The sequence below is a fragment of the Photinus pyralis genome, unplaced genomic scaffold (assembly GCF_008802855.1).
Source record: "Photinus pyralis isolate 1611_PpyrPB1 unplaced genomic scaffold, Ppyr1.3 Ppyr1.4_LG4, whole genome shotgun sequence".
Lineage (NCBI taxonomy): Eukaryota > Metazoa > Arthropoda > Insecta > Coleoptera > Lampyridae > Photinus > Photinus pyralis.
In genome coordinates this window covers 6,494,703-6,508,433 of record NW_022170511.1, presented here as the reverse complement: position 1 = coordinate 6,508,433, position 13,731 = coordinate 6,494,703, and the positions used below count along the sequence as shown (strand labels likewise).

The 13,731-nt window shown below is 38.0% G+C and overlaps 1 protein-coding gene and 1 long non-coding RNA gene across 2 annotated transcripts in view; both read right to left on the bottom strand.

The window, feature by feature from the left end:
- The window catches only part of LOC116168018 (putative carbonic anhydrase-like protein 2), a 257,795-nt gene that overhangs the window by 219,692 nt on the left and 24,372 nt on the right, over positions 1 to 13,731 (bottom strand). The window lies entirely within an intron of this gene.
- On the bottom strand, positions 12,573 to 13,430 carry LOC116168230. The gene is made up of 3 exons (XR_004144737.1): positions 13,072 to 13,430; positions 12,947 to 13,019; positions 12,573 to 12,893 (listed from the first exon to the last, which is right to left on the bottom strand). It is a non-coding gene; the product is annotated as an uncharacterized LOC116168230 (long non-coding RNA).

Genomic DNA, 13,731 nt, shown 5'->3' with positions numbered 1-13,731 from the left:
GACAGAAAGGTACAATATACAGGGCCAATTGTTTAATTTTTTCGTGTCATCGGCTCCTACCGATTTTTGTAAGAACATCATCCTCTGCAGAAGGGTATTTTTTGTATGAGGCACCGTTATTTTATTTATGAAATAATTAAGGGTTGTATATATTTAAGAAAAATCATCGTATCCTATAATCGACTGAAGTCTAAAACTATTAAGGAAAATTTGGATTGTATGTTTTTAAAGATAATCATCTCTGGGCAAATTAAAGCCGTATTTTACCATTTATGAACCCATTAGAATTGGATTTATTAGAAGAATCCGTTTTTCATTTAAAGTTGGTTCGTTCAAATTTCGAAAGATAAATCATTCACATGAATGGATCCATTCTGATTATTTATAAGGTTAAATTTGACATTGGGATAATGTAGGTTCAAAAAACCGTGGCCATGAAATTTAGTTAATCTGAAAATCATAGCGCCAATAAATAGGAAATCCTGTAAAGGAAAGTATAAATTGGAGCCATTTTCATTATTTGATTTTTTTCATCAATATATCTAAAATTTTATGATTATTTTGTGTTTAATTTTGAAATCAATTTTCAGAAAGGTCGAGATTTTATTCCAAAGAAGAGAAGATCAACCCCCTTCTCGTTGCATATCGACACGAAACCTCGGGGCTTAAAATATAAAAAGTTTTACGTTAAATATTGGAAAAGTCAAGGAATGGAGGAAACTACTGGGACCAATTTCTATAATCCCCCGCACAACCTTCAAATTTGATGTTATGAATTTTCGAAAAAACCTTAAACCTAATTTCAGGAAAAATTCCCTAATTCCTATGCACGAGGTTCAAAGTAAGGGTTGGGGAAAAACCTTAACAAATTCCCAAGAGGCTGGTACCCTAATAATCAGCTTCCTTAAAGCACCAGCAACTGTAAAGCATTGAGGAGATTAATCTCGCTTGTCCAGAACGGTTTCCATATTTCTATGTAATGCCTACAAAGTTTCCACTGGATTCTACGTAAAAATATCTAAAATATGTAGGGTTTAGGTAATTTTTACCTTTTTTTTCTAGTTTTCATGGGTAGTAAGATATGATAACATCTCAAAAACTCAAACTTTTCGTTTTCACCCTGTATCTCAGAAACAAACGTCGCTAGATTTATTGTGTTTGTGATATTAAAAGTTTCACGCAAAAGTGGCACAGTGTCGCCAAAAGCGCAAATCTATATTTCTAAAAATAGCGGAGATACATTGCAGTATCAAGCAAAATAGGCCACACTGTACAGTCTTCACGTTTAAGAAGGTAACGGAACAAAGGTTTACAGCGAAAGACGTAAGAGGTAAATTTTGGAAAATGATTCATAAATTGGCAACACCGTCCACGAAAAGTGTGTCCACAGGAAAACTCTTATTGCCCTAGACAACGAAAATAAAAAGCAGTGGAATATTTTTTAAAGTAAATCTGGCGGGTTTCTTTCTACGAATAAACACAAAGTGTGATGGTTTCATTTGAATTTGCATTTCAGTGCTTGTTTTCCTTTTAGAAACTGTGTAAATGCGTAATTTTTGTCGTCTTCATTTTATCGCTTTTGTTAACTATTCAATTTAGATACCGTCGTAGAGGTAAGACACATCTGGTCGTTTGCGATCAGATCTAATAAGAAGTAGTAGCTGTTTTACGTAGATGTTCGCATTTCCCGGCGTAGTGGGGACGGGGGGCGCATCCTGTCGAAACTGGCATTGTTGAAGTCTAACTGCGAGTGGCGGTTCATGTGAAAGTTCATAAAGAAGGGAATTATTTTATGGTGGAAGCGGCGAATCCTTTAAATACGGAAAGAGAAAAAACGAGGCGCTGCGAAGGTCCGAGATTCGAGAGTGTGCACATTTTATACTCTTTTTGGTAGTCAACTCTGTTTTGATATCGAGACGCAGTTAAATGTTATCATAATAAAGTTGTGTAAGATAAATTAAAATTAAGTAATCGTATTGAAAGATTTAAGTTTTAACGCCGTAAAGTGAGTTAGTAAAAGATAGCGAGCAGTTGTATAATGAAGCGTTGCAATTCTATTTCACCGTCAAGTATGGTCAAGTGAAATTTTGCCCCTACCAACTTCAAAAAATATAGGTACCGATAATCGCTAGGATTCCATGAGACAATATTATTTCGCTCAATAATCTGCCTTTACCTACGTCAACACAAATGACCATCAAAATGACACAAATATATCATTAATTTGAAATGTCTATTCTTAGAGTTGGCAGCCCTACAATTTCAGCTGAAAGTGAAACATTTTACATCCGAACCGAAACGTTGAAAGTTATTTGACTTTCAACAAAAAGCACCTATTGGGCATGCCTTTTCCGGGTATTGCTTTAAGTGATACTCTACTGGGAAGAAGTGAATTCCTTTGCATGCCTTTAAATTTGAGAAGATATCGCATCCGCGAGACAGACCTGAAAGTCTTAACAAGTCACTTAGGAACTACATTTTCAAGTAATCATCGAAACTGGAAAGAATATCAACTTTAACGCCTCTTGTCATTGCACAATTTAGCACATAAAGCTTTTACCTTGGTGCATATGTTGTATGGTTTATTTTAGTTCGTTCTTTTCCAGAAGCGAAGTATTTATGTGGAGAAGACACCATAGTACGTGCGGCTCAACACCCCCTCTGACAGGTCCCTGTAAATAGAAATTTGTTCTCTTCGAATGAGGCAACAAAAATGCATAAATACTCATCTTTTTCTGGATTTCTGCACCCTATTCTATCTTAAACCAACCAAGGAAGTTTGTACGTAACCATTAGTACCGTATGCCTTCCATACAAAAACTTGAAAAATTTAGAGCGCATTTTAGAAGGCACTGTACCCAAATCTGATGGAAACTATGCTGCTAGATCATTTTGACAACAAATAAAATAGTTCCAAGCAATTATTGTTATTAATTATATTATATTTTATTTAACATTCAACCGTGCTCTGCCTTCAGGGCCACAAGAGAAACCAACTATTCTTCTCGAGAAAATTCCAACTAAAAGTGAAAATTCATGGAAGAGGTTTTGGCTTACCAAAAGTGCCAATGTATTTAAATGACACCGATTCGATAACAGTTTGCTAATCTTTCGACGTTTAATCGCTTCATCATCAAGTAATTAAGAACAGTTGACAGCGAAACCAAAATAATCATTAATCTTCCTTATCTAATGTAAAACAGGACAATCTCAATTCATACGGCAATAACAGCAGCAGAAAATGAATAATAAGAAAAGTTTTCCAATTAATATAACTTCGGAAAGCCGATTTATTAACCGAATCGAGCACTTTAACACTTCATTTTTTGAGGACGCCTTTAGAATTTTTGAGGAGCTACAATAGAGATCTATTTGTCACAATTTTACTTTATATTACTTATACGACTTCGGTTGTTGATAAGGGTCTAATAGAGCTAAAACACGCTACCGTCCCTACCCAGCTATACCAAAAGCACGTAGCTTTTAGGCACATCCCTGTCATAAAGTGGACGTAATGAGTTATATCTCACCGCTTATCTTTACCCTTAACAGACGAGTAAACTGGCTCGCGCTGTAACAGCAGTAACCAGGAATTTTTAGAAAATAAATAATTTCAAAATTACATTTAGATGTGAACAAGATTATAAAGTTAAATTGAGTAAAAGGCTATCGCTGCATGTGTAGTTTTTGCACAGTTAACACTTATTTAAAGCAGCGATTCCAGTGCCGGTTATCGTGCTTTATATGTTGTAAATAAGCTCGATTTCGCGTTTATCCTTTTTAGTTATGGCGTTAATCTCTTTAGATTGTATTTGAACGTTTCTGTGTACAAAGGACCGAGTGAGTTACAATCGAATATTACGAATAATCCTGACCGTCACAACGAGCTTGAGTACATCTAATTCCGCAACTAATCTATTCTGCATAATTAAGCGTTCAAATGGTATGTTACGTACGACTGCTAAATGTAAGGAATCTCGGAGATGCATACCATTAAGTAAATCCAATTCATCGTTTTTCCCTTCCAGCTGCACGTTCCTCATTAGTAGATATCGCTCGTGTAGTAAAGCGCATTACATTTAAGCTGCATCACGATTTTCATACTTTTATTTATGGTACCCATCACCATCACAATTTACAAAATAAATACTACTCCAACTTGTAACGCCATCTGTACCTAACTATTTAATTATTTCTCCAATTGTGATCTTGTGCAGCTCTTCTTTTTGAAAAATCTCTATGCCATATATGTCTTATTTCCAAGGTTTGAACTTCGCGTCAGTATAAGGAAAAAGGTGTGCAAAAAGTACGCATGAAGGAAATGCTAAAAAAACTTGAAACAAGGAGACATGATAAAAGAGAGTGTGAAAAAAACGTGAGGCGTGAGTCAAACTGGCGTGAATGTCTCCTGAAGGAACGTGAAGTAAAGCGGGGAAAGTTCGTTAAGGAGAAGTGAACTTTAACCGAAGACGAGAAGGCATCAATCAGTCAAAGACAGCGTGAAATCGTCATGAAAGAAAAAGACGAAGAGGAATATTAAAAAATAGACTTTAATGATGGACACGTAAAGAAAAGAGGCAGGAAGAAGCGCGAAGAAGACGAGAGAAATGAATCACAAACCCCCTGACGTCGCTACCAGAAAAGGACGCACCCTGTATATGGACCGAGCAGCAGACGCAAGCCTTCGTGGAACTAAAGAAACGCACTAACAACCGCACCAAGTATGTCAAGCGTACCCCGGCCTACCCTTTACGTTACGTAACGACGCCAGTAGCTACACCCTAGGACTCTAACAGTCCCGTCTCGTTTGGGGACCATGACGACAGAGGCAGTCCAAGCGGAATCTCATTCTTCTTCCACTCCAAGTTCCAGCATGTGCGTGAGTTCTCTTTGGAGTAGGTGTAGTTTTGTTGGTGGCAGTCGGTATGGTATCAGCCGAGTTGAGTGGTTGTCGTCGCGGAGAGTGTGGAAAAAGATCCTGGGGTACATAGCGTGTGGTCTCGTATAGATCCCAGAAGTAGGAACGCCGGGGTCATCCTCGACGGGGACTGGTTCAGGACCTGGACCGAAGAAATGTTGGAACTGAGCGGTGAGTCAGCGAGGGTCTTCTTTCGGGGAACAGTGACGCGTTCGCGTATGTAAGTGAGGTGGTTGCTTCCCTTGGCCGGAAGATCCGAAGAATTCTTCCGCTGGCTCTCCCAAGAATTTGTATTGCGTTGTCTGCGAAGGTGTATGTCCCTTGAGGCAGGTTCAGGACCAATCCGGCGTCGCAGATGAAATCTATGCCCAGGAGGGTACGCGTCTGCTGCCGTCGGTATTACCTTGTGCTCGAGATGGAGCGGAACGGAGGTGCATAGCGCTAGAATTAAGTTGATGGTCTGAGAAACGAACGAGTAGCCTTGTTGCTGGGGCACCCTGGACAACGTAATGCCTACGAGGTCTGGTCTGCACATTTAACAATTTCTAGGGATTACTCCTGGGGATCCACAGTCGTACCAACTAAGTGGTGGTTTTGCGGCTTGTGTGGTGGTGCTTGGTGAGTTGTGGTGTTAGAGGTCTTGCGGTTGCTTCCTGTGGCTTCTGTTTGAAACGTGCCCCTCGGGTGGGGCCCGTGTTCCTAAAACAAATGCACAACGCGCTTTCTTGTGATCTCCAGGTGTCGAAGCGGCTTACGGAGGTGTTGGGTGGCGGTGAACTTTGGCCACGTGTCCCCTTCGAGCTGTCTGAACTCGCTGAAGGGCCTTAAGAACTGCGCACAGCGGCCTTACGAATTCGAGAAGGGAACAGCCCATAAATCATGCTGAGCTAGAATAGCTCACCAACCTTTCTGTGGGTGTCTTCTCCTCCTTGTCGGAAGCAAACAATTTGCTCAGGATTTGGCGCGTTGGGAAGTCCGGTCCGAAGTTCTCTTTCAGAAGTGTGGTTGCCTCGGCGAAAGTTGTAAGGGTGCCTTTTACAATTAGGCACCATGTTCCTGCGTGTCCCTCTACTAACATGGGGATCCCTCGGAGCGCGTTGTTTTCGCTCACTCTCTCGCACTAATTTTATATTTGAATTGCTACGAAAGAGTGGAGAAAACCGAAGGAAGAAGCTTAAGCATTTCACAAGTGCAATGTACAGAGGAAGTGTAAATATCTGAAGCAAGGAAAAGTTCGAGAGTATCCAAATAGGCAAATTGGTTAAAGAATTCTAACGGTAGCTCGTTTTGCAGTTTTAAGTTTTTCGAATTCGTATCTCATTTTAGGAGGAAAATTTACATATCTACCACTTTATACGAAAGGTGGGCACGACTTAGGTCTAACGGTGAACCGAGCGTGTGGGCTGTTAACCTTGGACAGTCTGATTTGTTCATTCCGCTATCGCAGCCGATATAACGAACATTCAAGAGTACTATTGGACATGAGGGTACGCCGGACAAGGCCGTTTCGTTGATTCAGTAAGCAGAGCTTACGTAAACGTAAATACAGACGACGAAGAAAAAGGAGAGAGTTAGTCCTTCAATTTCCACGATAGGCCAATGTTAATCGCGCCATTGTAAATGAGATTCAGCTTGAGTTTGGTCACAAGAAGGTGTTGGTTTCCCCGCTATGTTTGGCGGGCACGGAAATTTATACTGCAAGACTAGCATGCTTAATGTAGTGAAAGCTACCGTGCAAGAGACCCATATACAAAAGCATGGAGAATTCGATGGTGAAAATTCTTCAGTGCAAACTTTAGTATTCGCGGAAGAAACGCAAATCGTTCGTGGGTCTGAAATGGAGTAGGGTATTTTAAACACGTGTATAAAACTGTGTGAATAGTCGGAAGTAAAATACCACTTTTAGGGTACACAAATTTCCGATAAAACCCACTCGCTTTAGAACAGCACGTACTCATACTCCACAGCCATTAATTCAATTAATAGTAACTCGCCGTTACAAGTAAAGATCTATCCTTAAATTTCGACCATATAAAGTTAAATTGGAGAGGCGCATTGCCTGTACACTCGGTGACCTCATTTCAAAGAGGACGTACTATAAACAAAACTTAGTCATATTTAAAATAGCATTTTGCTCACGAAAATCCTCAAATAATAGCGGAAAAATTAGTGTGTGTATGGTAGTTGGAATTTAGCTTTTTTTTTATTTTTTCGCACTAACGACAACAACTCGATTTACGTCTTCGACGATTTTACGCTAGTGAATACAAGCTTCATTATCATGAAAATTTCCATAAAACGAGAGCGATACAGTTTCCAATTTTTCGTAGAGGGAGCCTTTTTCAAAGGAGGGCGGTACTAACTCGTAATCTAACGAAAAACACCGATCCCATCGATATATGTAGGTTAATTTTTTTGGATTGTATAATGTATTGCTCGGTAATGCTTAAGAATTTGCAGCGTTAGTTTACTTGACGTAATCATAATATATTAATTAAATGAACCGATCTGTGGAGATTCATTACATGCACCAGATTTTTTGAATATCGTTGCTATTATTCGCTCCATACAAAGAAATTTAGTTATTTTTTCATTTCTTAGGAATGTGTATTGTTAATATTTTGTGTAAAATATTGCCGGGGGTGTATTAATATTATGCATAAAAAAATTAGATAAGCGGAAATTCAGAAGTGATACGTGGCCACGAGATAGGGGTGTATTTTTTTGTTGATATAAAGTGGATTGAAATTGGATATATAAATAATAGCCCCGCGTTAGAACGGCAGACGTTTTAGGATATAAGTGGGTATGGAGCACTTAATTTAGCCGGGCCCTAACTGAAACGAATTCCAGGGAAGTAGTGTGGCACTCACTACGCTCCGAAGCCGCCTATATTATTACGCCACGGTGAACCCCAAGTACTCATTTTTGACGAGGTCAACCTCTAGGAGGAAAAATGTCGAAGGCTGTTTGTGGGCAGGTCCGGGAATCGAATCCGGCACCTTCATATTTCTAAACTAGTGCCCATACCACTAACCTATTGCCTCCTCTTGGATAGGTATAAAAAGGTCAAACTTCCACAAGGTAAGGGATATTTAAATTTTATTACAGAGCTAGTTAATTGTTTACGATGTTTATTGTTAGATTTTTACCAGTTCGGTAGAGGATTATTGATGACGAACGAGGTTCTTCAACCCTTACAATGTAACTAGCCGTTGCACAATCATGGTCAAGTAAAAGAAAGTTATCCATATCAAGTGATGGAAAAAATAAAAAAAAAGGAGGAAGAATGGAGAGTGTCAAAAAGAATATGAAGGGTAATGAGGAAGAAAATTTGGTCGGCCTAAGAAAATTGTCCAAAAGAAGAATTTAAAAGAACAAGTTGAAAATTAAAAATAGTATATGGGAAAAATGAGGGGCAATTTATTGTGAAAATATAATACAGATGTTAGTACTAATGCACGTTCCAGACTAGGAGATTCTTAAAAGAAGTTGAAGATAAAGGTCATAAAAAAAAGTAGTAGCCGGATTCGAAATTTGAGAAAGATGTGAAAGAATTTTATCTATATGAAGAAAGCTAAAAGAAGAACTTGGGCTAGAAGTTGCAAGAAAAATCCTATAGGAATCAAAAAAGATACTCTAGGAAGAACTGAAGAAAAACATTACAGATAGGGTACGGAAACGTGAAACAAGAAGTAGTAAGACAATCGGACAAATTTGGTACTCATGTTCGAGCGAATAAAGGATAATCAAACCAGGATCGTAGCAAATGAAAGAAGAAAAGAGCCGAAATAGTACTACAAAAATTAAGATGAAGCACGATGAAGAACAAAGTTACGAAATTCTTAGAAGATCTAAAAGGCGGGGTATAAAACAAAGAAGAGGGTTCAAAATGGAAGTAGAAAAATGAATTTGAATGAAAAACTCGAATAATAAAGAATTCGATTTGAAGTAAGATAAACGTCGAATGGATACTGGTTCTGTAATCGTACAGAGAAAAAAACATTTAGATAAGGGAAAACCTAAAGAATACTAAATTATACAATGTAGTGACAATAACATCTTATTTGATAACTGAACAGGATAATCAATCCAAATTATTCAAAATAGGAATATTGAATGCATTGTTTGGTTTTGTTTATTCCTTGAAGAGGAAGTATATAGTTTCTGTTTAATTGTGTAGATGTAGAGTCTTTTTCGAATCCTATCTTTACATTTTTTAAATGTCTGTAAAAATTATGGTGATTTGGCCTTGGTGTTAAAGTAGCAAAAAGCGTACGTTAACTTAGTTGGGGCCCAATGTGGGGCACATATTACATGTGATTTATGATCGTGTATTGAATTTAATTAGAATTGTTTCATTATACCGCATGTAGACATTGTCATATCGTTGGTATATTTGTTCCATAACAAAGGAGCAGTGTTAGGCTTTCTAGGTGTCAATAGATGGATTAAGGTAAACAATAAAGGAGCTGGAACAATCTGAAACCATTTCATGCGAATTACTCGATTACTTTTCCGTTAGGTAAGTGTAGCACTACGACGGGAAAAAAACGCTTCTTTATTCTACATTCGTAATCCGTTGCCCGCCATAAAGATGTGAACGAGAAAAATGTCGAGTTAACGATTAGAAGCTTAGCAGTAGTTAACTTAGAAATCACGGTCAGGTTCTCTCGAGGTTTGTAATTTAATTAAATCGAACATTAGAACGTTGAAATTCTGAAATTCAATCTGTGTAACAATAACAGTATATCAAACTCAAAGCAACAATTTGCGCCGCACAAATCTCCCGCAATCCTAGATTCGCACCTTCCCAAATTGACACGTAGTTAAGCACTGCAGAGTTGCAAGAGCTTAAGAGGCCCTACTATACATGGAAATTTAGCTTGAGGTGTCGGCTGAAGAACAGATAAAGACAGGGAATGGAAATGGAAAATGAGCCGAGATAAGGAAAGACGAGAATGGTTCGGTCGTCCGCAAATAGCAAGGGAAAACAAGGGTGCAGATTACAGATACCGGGTCTGCTTGTAGAGCCGCCGTTAAGTACAAGCGCAATTATTTGGGAATTGTCTCTTATTTGTAGTTATTTACTGTGAATACGAATCGTAAAACAGGATTTCCTGGTTATTAACACGAAATTTACTATGTTACCTAACGACATACGCTTTTAGAACAATGTTTGTGCAGATTTATGCTGCAAAGAAAATTCATTAGCGTTTGTAATTTTTTTGTTTCGGGGGAAATATTTATTTTTAATTACTGTTCGTGAATTTAACGTACCGCACCCTCGGGGAACAAAAATATGATACTTTTTTTAAAACTATCTACGCGATTTCTCGGGGTAGCAAATAAAAATGATTTACACTTTACAATTACAAAAAAGCTCGCGAACCGTTCCTTAATTGTGCTTAAGTAGCCACCATTTTTCTTTTCCGATTTTCTAGATTAAGTGAGCAGAACATGTAATTTAAAAATGAATTTATTTGCAATTGCAGTTGGGAGTGCTTAAAATGCACTTATAAAGGATTTTGAGCATGCGAGGCAATTGTCATTGCTATAGGGTTGTTGAAAACGTGAAGCCGCTATTAACGTGCGTAGTTAGCAGTAAAAGAGGCTTGTTCTCAATCTGTTTATGATTTCAGTAGGTTCATTTTAGAATACAAAATCCGTAAACACGAGTTAAAGGATGGTTTTTTTTTCTGAATAATTTCCTTTCATATTATTCTTTTACTCGTTACATTCTTGCTCCCAACGGGGTTTAGTGGTGTGGCATGTTCTTTGTTTTAATTTAAAAGAGTTAAAAGTTTTTGAAAGGTTCATTTGCGGTGCGGTAACTAATTAATTGTTAAATGTGCCCACCTTCATTATGGCCGATGGGCCGTGCACAACAAACAAAATCTTTATCCCTTCACATTTCAAGAGTCAGACAATTTATATCGGAGTATTCCAAAGAGTGTATTTGCAGAGATTGTTATTGTAATTGTTAAACCCCGATCCACAACATTTAGGGAAGTACTTTGGCAATTCTTTTGAACTTCTGTCCAACGAATATGAAAAATAGGCTAGGTCGCATCTTAACGAGCTCCTGACGAGTTCATGATTTCTGTCCGCCCGTCTGTCTATCCGTCCGCCCGTCTGTGAACAAGATAACTCCCGAACGGTTTCAAATTATCCAATTCTGTTTTCAGTATTTTGTTTATCATCACCCAAGGGAGAATGACCCAGGAGCTTGTTAACTACATTTGTTACAAGATTATTTTGTTATAGAGATGGTTTCGATTCACCATTCATAGGGAATAGAAAAATTAATGACCTTTGACGTCAAGAACTAATTGCATTGAACAAAGTAAAGATTTAAGTAGAACCTAATCAATAACCTTTGAGCCAAACTTGAGCTTGCAGTATCCTTTGTGTGTCCGTTGTGTAATTATTCTTCTAAATTTTAAAATCTTTATGGAACACAATGCGTTGTGTTAATTCAACTGAGATCAGTTCTCGTGATTATAAATGTATAGCTTGTTACATAAGAAAAGAACAGTATTGTAACGTATAATGGGTTGGGTTGGTAGAGCAGCCCTGGCTGAAACCCCGCTCACTCAAAAATAAAGGCAAAATAAATAAAATAAATCTAATTATGCGACCTTAAAGTATAGTAAGGATTTTGGTTACGTATGATTATTATGACTATTGATTTGCTGTCTTCGTGAATTTTCGGAGTTGTACGATTGTACGATAGTGATTGTATAAACGCACAATTATTTATTTACAATTGATTAACAGTCTTAAATTAAATTAATTTATAACGGTAAATTAGTATTTACAACATAACACGAGCAGACCTATTCAGCACTGAAGGAGATTTGGAATTGTCTCAAAACACAATTGGATTTGCTTATATAGCTATAACGGTGAATTTGCTCAAACCCGCCGCTAATCGGCCAACTAGCTCAGGGGTGACTATTAATCGGGGTAAGCTTGAGCACTCAAGGGTCATTAGGTATCGTTCGGTCTCTGCGGGCACTGAATTCCGTTCCTCTCATCTAATAATTAGGTATGCTAGAGCAAAGCAGTAAGGGCGCCACCTTATTACCTGGAATATTATACACTGACTGTTACCGGAATAAGGAAGTGTAACAGTAGCGGCACAACAATAATATAATCAGTGAGTACCTGACCACCCAAAAATCAAAAATTTATTCAGTAAGGTACACCAAATTCAAGAAAAAATCTTAACGCATGAATATGCACTACTAAAAACAATATACATTTACTAATCTCTTCCCCTAAATTGAATTCCCCCAAAAACTTTACTTAATTGAACATCAATCCCACAAATTAGTGAACGATAACTCGATCACACCCGGCGGCATGAAACTTAACGTTATTAACCCCAAAACGAGGTGGCGAACACACAAGTATATAAAGAGAAGGTATTATTCTTACCTGGAGTTCCGAAGGCATCCGTGGAGTGAGCTCATCCCAAGAATGTTCAACCTAGTAGCTATAATAAAGAATAAAAGGACAAATTAACCGAGAATGCCTCGGTGAATCAAAAATGCTACAGTGAGGAACTTAACGGTGCCTGAGGGGCTTACCACTTGCGGTACTTCCCACGATCGTAATAGGACAAACCAATATTAAATCATGTCTCCGAAGGAGATCTCAAATACAAAAACAATAATCAGAGCCAATTATGTCGGCATTAATCGAAAGATCGTTAACCAGAATTACGATTACAGTTAAATTTAAAATAGTGAAAATTTCCCCAAAACTGGTCAGATAATTGATATAGGCTAAGTAATTATGTCGACGGTGATAAGCTCAGATATAGGTCATGTATTCTATCTCATGGTTCCAAACGGCTGATTACTGCTGAATGTGTATTCAGATGAAGGCATCTGTTGGTAATAATTCAAAATGGACGTCCCTCCGGTGACATATGTTAATGTGCAAATTTACACGGGATACAAGGACCCTAAAAAGCGATTGTTTAAAACGGTGCATTTTAGTACGCATAACCCTCTTTACCTCTTATTAAAGAAGGTCTATTGGAAAGATTGACGTTGTATGATAATTAATAACGATCAGGAAGATACGGTCACTAAAAATGAACATTATAATGGCCGAGATATTAATCCCGTATATCTACTTACATAGTTTCGCTGGTAATTCGTTTAAAAGCCTCTCAAAAGAGTTCACTACGATATTGATTAACCAAAAAAAAAAAAATATCAATCCATAGTTTAATAAGATGATTCCGTGAAAGGTAATACTTCAATAGATGACGGAAACCAATCTTTTACGACATTACACCAGCGAACTAATATTCAACCGACACTTTTGCGTCTTCCCAAAACGAGCAACGAACAGAAAGTAAGTCACGCACGAACTTTCCTCGCCCCGCCAATCGCGCAGGTACCAATGCCGAAACCCACAATCGTCAAAACTAACAATTGAAGGTTACATCGCATTCTCCCCCGCCAGTGCCGTAACAAGGGAAATTCGTACTGACTAACTTAGAATAATTACAACGTTACATAGCATACAACAATCTTTCTATAACGTCCTCAAGTGTCCGAATGTTCTAAACCAAACACGACATATTTCCCGGAAATAATATATCACATCCGCCTTAGTTTCTTCAAGTGGGGGGATTTTTCACATCCATTTTGTTTTTTAAAGGACTCGCTTGTGATTATCGTTTGCATTTCGCGTTTCTTTCAAACAGTTGTGAACAAAGACGAATTTACAATGCCAATATCATCCTTTTTGTGTCATTTTTAGTGTGTAAACTGGTCCGAAATGTGCAGTGA